Below are 8,941 nucleotides of genomic sequence, written 5' to 3'. Positions count from 1 at the left end.
GGGGGGAATATCCCCCTCACTGCTCAGCGCCCCTTCAGTGAAGCAGTAGGAGAAACAGAGCCCCTTCCATTTCTCCTCCCGCTTTGCTGAAGGGGCGCTGCGCAGAGAGGGAAAACTGTGCATCGCCTCTCCAGCAAAGTGAAGCCTGGAGAGCAAGAGGGATCAGTGTGCACCGACCCCTCTTGCTCTCCAGGCTTCAGGCGGCTATCCGCAAGCCTTTGGAGCACAGCCGGAACTGCTGCTGCGCGCCGAAGGCTTGCGGACAGCTGCCTGAAGCTCCCGGAGCGCAGCCTTTGAAGCCTCTGCAGAGCAGTGGGGTGCCTCCACCCCGCTGCCCTGTGGAGGCTTTGCGCAGCCATCCCCAAGCTAGAACAGCGAGACGGAGCGCTGCGCAGCGCTCCATCTCCCTGTTCTGGCTTTGGGCTTAGCTGCGCAGCCTGCATTCGCTCTATAGGATGCGCACACATTTCCCCTTAATTTTTGGAGGGGAAAAAGTGCATCCCATAGAGCGAAAAATACAGTAAGTATGAGGATTTCTAATCATGTCACCTCACAGAGTATAAGCAGAACTAAGAAGCAAACAAGAAAAACCAAGAAGCAGCCACAAGCCCAGAAGAACTCTCAGGAGAGACATCACAGGACAACATATGATGACATTCATGGAGGGCAACTGCTGGGCAAATGTTACAACTGTGATTTAATTTCTAGTATTCTCCCCATCCAAAGGGTGGAGACTTTGGACCTTGTGATTTATTGGACCTACTTGAAATCTAGGGATTGACACACAGAACCAGTTTAAGAGTATCCAGGACAAAGAAGTGATGTGTGAATGCACCCTTAAAGAAATTTGCTGCAGCTGCTGCTCTGAGTAATCAATAGCAATTGAGAATCCTGCTATACAGATCAGAATGGGAGGAACTGTCCATTTTTATTCTCTCCGTTTCTCCCTTTTCCAGTCTTAAATTCAGTTCTCTACATTTCTCCAGCAACTTGTGAATAATATCCTCTTGATAATTCACCAGCATTTCAGTGTGAATTAATCCTAATAAACACATTTTCATATGCAGTTTTGACTTCTGTACACATTTTGGCAATTTTCCCCAATATAATGCATTTTGTATGCTATTTTCACTCATGTATTCATTTTTATATGCATGTACAGATGTACCCATATCAAGATCCATGCAAGTATTGATTGGGCCAGGTACCATCTCAGTGGTAGAGCATTATGCATGGACATGAGAGCACACATAGTGCCCTTTCTTATGCCAGTCAACCACACCAACAGTGATTTGTTCCCTTTGGAATAATGGGTGGCAGAAGGCATGGTTGCAATGTTTGCCCCCCATGCATTAAATTTGTGTGGGCCTACTGGGACCCTTCCCCCCAGCATACATGTGACCACATAGCAAGTTTCTCAGCTGAATAATCCTGCCAAGTAATGATGAAAACTGTACCATACATTCAAATCCAGGGAATTGGGGAGGGAGCCTGAGAAAATCCTCTTCAGACATGGTTCATTGATTCGTGGGGAAATGGTGATCAGCCTCCGACCTCCATTTCCTAAGTATTTGGGAAACACACAGCAACCCCAGAGAAATGGTTGGTTCAGCTTGTTTAGGAAAACATGGACAATTCTGTGATGCTTTGAAGGCATCATTCATAGTGAAGGCAAACGAAAGATGTGCCCATGGTTGCAAAAGCCAATCTCTACTTCAAAATGGCAACTAAGTTGGCAGGTGAGGGTAGTGATGGTTATCCACCTGCCTCATCGACCTGACTTAAAAAAAAAAAGTACCTACTCTTGTTTATAGAATATCAGTTTAAATAATAACTGCAGACAGTAGTTTTTCTCTACTCATTCTCACATCCAACATTCACTTACCCGGAGCAACCAGCCTACACACATAATCCTCATTCTCTAGACACACATATCTTTAAACTCATTCAAATCATTCTTACACACACACACACACACACACACACCTTTCATTCCCCATTTCAAACACTGAAAAAGAGGGTGCCACAAAATGAGAATGGGCGTGTATGGCCTTTTCAAACGTGAAAGCTTTTTGTGTGATTGGGATTCTTCCTCCCCCTTGAACCTGTGGCAGACTAGCATAGCCAACAGGTATTTTATGTGAGTGATAGAAATGTGGCTATTTCAGCAAAAAGTTGAAATAGAGGACACATCTTTCCAATGCTTAGTTTTACAGACATGGTCCTATAAGATCTGTGTTATAATTTTTTTGTATTTAAAAATAATCTTCTGGGGGAAGGAGTGTGTCATTTTCTTTCGTCTCCTCTTTTAATTTGTTAAGAATAGAGGGTGTTTGTTTGTTTGTTTGTTTGTTTGTTCTTCCTTTAATAATCAGGAAGCATTTCTTCCTGGTTTTTGTTCATTGTGGCATAAGACTAATTCACACATTACACCAAACAGAGGTGCAATCTGGGCAAGTGTTTGTGTGACAGAGTGTACACCTGTTGATTTGCACAGCTCAGCTATTTGTTTACACAGGTTAACAAACTGCACACTCAGTGAACGTTACCTGTGAATAGCAGTATGGGTTTACAGCTCAACTATTTGTGCACACAAATAGTACACTTGCTAAATGCAATAGGCTAACAGCCCCTCTACTGTGATCTAGATCAGAGAATAGGCAGTTGGAGAACTGTAGGCTAGAATCTGGCCTCAGGAGGAAGCCCTACCCAATTTTAATCAGGGTATAATGAAAAGTTGGCCGACAGCAACACTCCTAAGAAAGGGTGGGGCTTTCAAGGTGTAGATGCCATGTGCTTAATTATTCAGGTTTCTATTTAATTGATATTTATGTATTTAGATGTTCATGTTGAGTTGCTCTTTGGATTTTGGAAGCAATGCTCCAGCTACGCCTGAGGGCATGTGCAGTGTCTGTAACAGAGGCACCCCTGCTGAGAGACACTGCATTCCGTCTGTGTTGCAATACACACTTCTGGCCATCAGATTGCTGCCTGAAGCAGGTCCCGCAGAAACTGGGCACTGGATTATAGAGATCTTCAGGGGAAGGGAGGGGATTGTGGGGAATTCTGCCTTGGTGAATGGAGTCTGAACTTGCTGATCTTTTCCCTCATCAATCTGTGAAAAGCTGAAGAGGGAGACAATGTGAAATATATTTAAATAGCCTCTTTCCAACTACACACACCGCAACATTAATTTCAGAACCATGACAGATAGCTTCCCGTAGCTTCCTCCATATTTTGAAAGGGGAGGCGAGAGAGATGGCTTTCCATATCCCTACAAACATTTATAGAACAATTTAAAGATTCAGGTTATCATGTTTTGAGTCACACACAATATCCATCCTCTCACACAACTTCCGGTGCTTCAGGCTTTTAAATCATTTCTACCAAACAACACACTTTGGCACTCATCACCACATGCAAGAAAAGACTCTGATTCTTGGGCTTTGTGGTTTTTTGTTTTTTTTTACCCTGATATTTTGTGGTAGGTTTCTTTATTTTTGAATATAAAGTGACAGAAATAATTTGCTGTTAGAAAAGAGAAAGAATCTTTGACTATTTACAGATTCTGTACATCACAAAGTTTTCTCATTTTGTTTTATTTTTGTTGTTGTTGTTCCTTCCCCCCTTTCTTTTAAAGTTTTTTCCCCTGCATTGTTTGAGCAATGCTGTACTGAAAATCTATACATTTCACCCACCCACCCCCCAAAAAACCATCTGCTCCCAAAACAACTCCCAGTGAGAAACAAGATAAATCAATGGGGGGAAATCAACGACTTTCTTTTTGACCAGGATCCATTTGTATGTGTGTATGTGTGTGTATGTTGATGTCGCCTGTGTATGTGTGTGTATATATATTTATATATATAGACACACACACACACACACACACATACATACATACACACACACTAATATATACTATTTTTCAAGTTCAAACACCAAAAATCATTAAGAGAAAGGGAAAAAGTAAAACAATTGTCCTCCCCCCTCCAGAATCTATCGATCCCTGCTTGTCCGAAATCAGAAATAGCTATTTACAGAAAAAAGAATTGGAGAGGGGGAGGTGTTGGGGATAGGAGGATTGGGAGAAAGAAGAGTAGTGATTGGTGGGGGTAGTGGGATTTGGGCCTCAGAGAGACGAGGCAAGCCTGAGTTCGACGGCGCTTTCCCTTGGGAAGGCGCTACGCTGGGAAAGTAATAATGATGTCTCCTTCCCCCATTTTAGTTGTGTGAGGAAATTGCATTTCCAAGTCTCTGCCTGAACCCCACACTGGATGCCTTTGTGTCGTCAAGCTTGCATTCAGAATGCTTTGTCCTCCTGCCCCACCCCCAACTAGGATCCATAGCAGTGTTCCCTTGATATATGCTGAAATAGCACCAGCGGCCATTTTGAAAATAATCTGGGCCAACATGGCCATTTGGTAACAAAGCTGTGATTGGACACTAAGCTAGTAAACCCTTTCCCTGACTCTCAACCCTCCCTACCTCAGCTCCTGCCCACAAAGAATGTCATGCCCTGAACTAACTAGGAGTCCAGAGAACCCAACCAAGAGAGAAAAGTTTAAACCAAAACCACCCCAGGCCCCGTCCACCCCATCTCATTTGGCTCAGGCATTGAATTTAGGAGTGTTGCCCATCAACCCGGAGACCACACCTACCACTTTCAAAGCTCCAAGGAAGTGAAAAAAATAGGCAGCCATTGTGGCACCAAGACCATTCTTCTGTGAGTCCCTTTGCCCCCACCCTCCCCCTCCACCACTACCTGCACCAAGCATGACTTAAAATGTAAGTCTTAAATTTGGCTGTACTGCAACCAGGAGAGGAGGGAGGCTGGAGTGATGGGTGGAGGAAAGGGGCAGAAGCTTAGCTGCAGCATCTGTTCATGGTGCCTTGTCATTTTAAAAGGAAAGGCATCACCTCAAGGTTGATGGCTGGCAGCCTTAACTTAATTTCAAAAGCTCAGCAAACAGCAGGAGATGAAGGAAGAAAATGCTATGTGTTCATCTCAACGAAAGGCACCCAGTCTCCTGTGCCAGGGATTCCCAAACGTATTACTAATAGGCGATATCCGTGGAACATCATCACTGCTCTACATTCAGTTGTGCTGATTTCCTCACAACACCCAAGAGCAGCCACCTCATTTGGGTCAAAGGCAGGTTCATACCCAACATTTGGGACTCTCAGCCTGGAAGGGTACCTCTCTGTTCTCCACCAATCTCTTCTATTTGGAACATTCTCTTCATCACATTAGACGGTTTGCATGATGAAATGGAAGAGGAAACTGCACAGATGGAGTTGCAAGCATTTTACCTCATTCCGCTGCACATGCCATGTAAACGGAACCAAAGGCAAACCAATTTAAAACAAACAAATAAATAAATTCTACTGTGTGTGTGCGCACACACAGACACACACACACACACACACACACACACTATACTTTCCATGCGTTTGGAAATGATAAAAAGTTAAGTTGTAACTTTCACATTAACCACTAAAATTGTGCGAACGGATGGCGGTAAAAGGGATGCTCCTGGCCTGAGAAACTGAAAACACAGCGTGGAAACACCCAGTCTGTGCATTTTCCATTGGACAGTTCCATCACTATTTACTCATACATACTGCAGTGTAAACTCCATTTTGTAAATCATCCAACGAGTTCTTTTAAATACATTCTATGCTATTAACGCTTTGGAATGCAATCCACAGGTCAACTGGAGCTTTTCAATACAAATGCCATGTGAAATATTGTTAAGTTATTTATACCCAACAGATAAACAAAACTTTCAGATATTTAAAAATATCTAAACAACTCAGAAAAATAAAATGTTGTGAATATATATATATATATAGTCATTTCAACACCATCTGGATTTGGGGTGCAGTTATGGCATTACTTAACCTGAACCATTCCACAGTATTTAAAAACAAGAGAAACAAATCCAAATATTGATACTTAAAAAAAAAAAAATTCCTCAAGTGTCTGAAATATTAACCCCCAAAGTCAATATGTTGGCTTTGAAACCAGAATGCCCCCTGCCACCGTCATAGTACTGACGGATCCAGACAACAAAATGATTTTTCTTACTCAAACAAGTTGTTAAATTCACTTGCAAAATCCTAACTGGATTTCAGCCACTTGCCTTTGAGACCTCCCACCGAAACTGATCAACTGTGCTGATACTGAGGAAGAACTATACCAGATAAAGGACATAAACCAAGAATTACAGGTTCCTTGTTGGATGTTTGCAGATGAAGTCATCCAAATGATGTTGAGAGAAGGAAATTTATTTTGAACATAGTGTGCTGCTGAGACTTTTCTTTTGAATCTAAATAGAGGTATACACGGCAGGTCAGTTACAAGTGGGAAAAAGCTTTTCTTCTAATAAACAGCACATCTTTCCATTATATCCTCATCGCTGAGGCCTATTCAGCTCCCAAAGAAAGCTAACTGCATGATTTCCTACATATTGTAACAAAGTCCCTCAACTGCACTAACAGAAATGATAGGGATGGTGACCAGTCCTTGCTCTTTTTGGAATTGTTCAGCCATCCTCCACCATTTGCATCAAAAGGCCAAGCCAATTAATCACATAAAAGCAACTTTTCAAGCCGGTAAAGTCCTACCCTGATACAGCTGGATATTCCTCAAGGCCCGTATCTTTAGGACTAGAGTCCGGTGACCATGTTGAGAGAATGAAGCATATGATTATGAAATTGAATTAAGTCTTACTGTCACAAGCACACCTTTGTAAATAACACAGTTTACTTCTTTTGCGATGGGAAGGAGAAAATATGCAGTCAGTGCTGTAGTAGTATTCAGAGAGAACACCTTACCCCATTGGGAAGACAATACAAGCCAGTGGCTGGGGGGAAATCAAATCTGAAGATCCCATACAGAAGAGCCCCCCTGGAAGCTTAGCTACAGAAGCAGAGCTTATCCAAACCTCTTGATATCAAGTTGAGAAATCTCCCAAGAATTCTGCTTTCTTTGCAGGATTTCTGGAGCTTACGGGGATAAGAAATGTCTATAAGCAGAGGTTTTGTTTGCAGGCTTATTTAGGTATTGGCACTTCTTGTTCCAACCCAACTGGCAAGGAAAACACAGTATAAAGTAAGGGAGATTCTCACACTCAAGGACTAGCTAGACTCTCAAGCATGCTTCACCAACATCATGTGTGCAAATTGCACACACGCTGGTCCTAATCCAGCTCAGCGTTATGCATTCACAAACCTACTGAAATAAAGAGGCTTGCACAGGCCTCACCACACTGGCTTGTGGCCATTTCCTATTGACCCATCCCCATCCCTACTGTTTTGACCCTCGGTGACCCATGTTTAGCTGATTGCGTGAAGGTAAGTCAGGGCTGATCAGCTCGTGGCTAGGCAATTCACCAGCAGGATGGAACTTAAACCTCTTGGATGCTCACATTGTACCGGTTATATTCCAACGCTGAGGGACTTCGATGGACAGACAACATAATAGCATGTTGTGTGCCTTCTTGATGGGCAAAAGGATGGTGCTACAGCACTGGAAGGAATGTATGTCCCCTGTAAACTCCTCCTCTCATTGCTCAGTGGTCAGAAGACTCATGTACCCTTACACCATAGGAGAAGTCACCTTCAGCAGACAACACAACGGAAATTAGCACTAGAACACTGGGGCAGTGGTGTAACATGGGTTGCTGGCCATCAGGGCGGGGCAAGTGTTGCAGCAGGGGTGGGGGCACATGTGAGAGGGACGCAAAGCCCACGTGGAGGGTGAACGGAGCCCGCCTCCAACAGGCCCCTCACCCATTGCTTCCATCCACCTGCCCAGTAGACCAAGCCACCTGCTGCCGTGCCTCAGCTGCCAAGATTCCATGCCTGTCATGCGGGCACCTGATTGCATCCCTTCAAAGATGTGCGCCCGGGGCTATGTTCCCCCCCGCCGCCCTTCCCCACACTATGCCTCTGCACAGGTGATCTCTCTGTGGGATTGTCTGCATGAAGTACATGCCCAGGAGACTCTGCTGGAGCATATCCCTGCCCCTGCCTTTTTTCCTTCCTCCCTGATTAAAGTCCCTCCTCCCTTTTAGGCTTGTTCTGATTGTATTTGCTTTAACTGTATGAGACCGCACTGCAAATTACTATGAGCCATTGCTGAGCTGTCTTTTTCCTTATGCCGTTTTTATTCATTGACTGTCTTGTTGAGGATAACCAAAAAGAACAACGAAAGGAAAGATTGCAGGTAGGGAGACAAAGCTCTGCATGAGTGTGTTGGCAGTTTGACTGTGGGGGTAAAGACAGCATGAACTAGAGAGTTTCAGCTGCAAGTTAGTAGAATTCAAGGCAGCTCAGAGGGTTGTGTAGGTCCACAGTTTTGTGCTCTGGGAATCTAATCTAGGGCTTAGTGGCTGTGCTACCTATATTATCACAGCCTGCTTGCTGTTTGTATGTTAAATATGCAGTTTACCAAAGATACCCTAATTATCCCATGCTCTTTCTCCAAAGAAAACTAAATAGAGGGATGCTATCCCTTTGCTTCCCGCTGCTTGAGGAAGAGGAGAGCACTTAAGATTGGTCACAAAGAAGGAAATTACCCACCCACCCTGGAGGGAAACCATGAGTTGGTGAGAGCCAAAAAATGAGAGCAGCAGAAATTACAGCAACTCCAAAGAAGAGTCAGGAGGCGGCATATCAAGAGGTCAGAGCTTTACTGGATCGTCAGCTATAAGGAAGTCAAGACAGGCCCAGAGACCCAACAGAAGAGCTGCCATGTGGATAGCTAAGGAGTTCCCTATCCTTTCTGAATGTGTTGAAGGGTTAGTAGCTGAGAAACAACAGACTCTTGTCTGTCTTGGGTGTTTCCAGCAGTGATCCAAATGAAAAGCTAGGGAAGAGTCCTAAGAACTGTAGATCATGGTACAAAGGTAGAGTAGCTGAGGCCTGCAGTCAG

At 43.9% G+C, this 8,941-nt stretch overlaps 1 long non-coding RNA gene across 1 annotated transcript; it reads left to right on the top strand.

Annotated features, from left to right (window-relative positions):
• Positions 1–2,861: 2,861 nt before the first annotated feature.
• On the top strand, positions 2,862–8,898 carry LOC308595464. Its single transcript, XR_014012045.1, has 2 exons — positions 2,862–6,803; positions 6,863–8,898. It is a non-coding gene; the product is annotated as an uncharacterized lncRNA (long non-coding RNA).
• Positions 8,899–8,941: the final 43 nt, after the last annotated feature.

The sequence above is a fragment of the Podarcis bocagei genome (genome assembly GCF_964188305.1).
Source record: "Podarcis bocagei genome assembly, chromosome: 10".
Taxonomy (NCBI): domain Eukaryota; kingdom Metazoa; phylum Chordata; class Lepidosauria; order Squamata; family Lacertidae; genus Podarcis; species Podarcis bocagei.
Note: the sequence above shows the minus strand (reverse complement) of the source record. Positions and strands in the feature narration are given on the sequence as shown.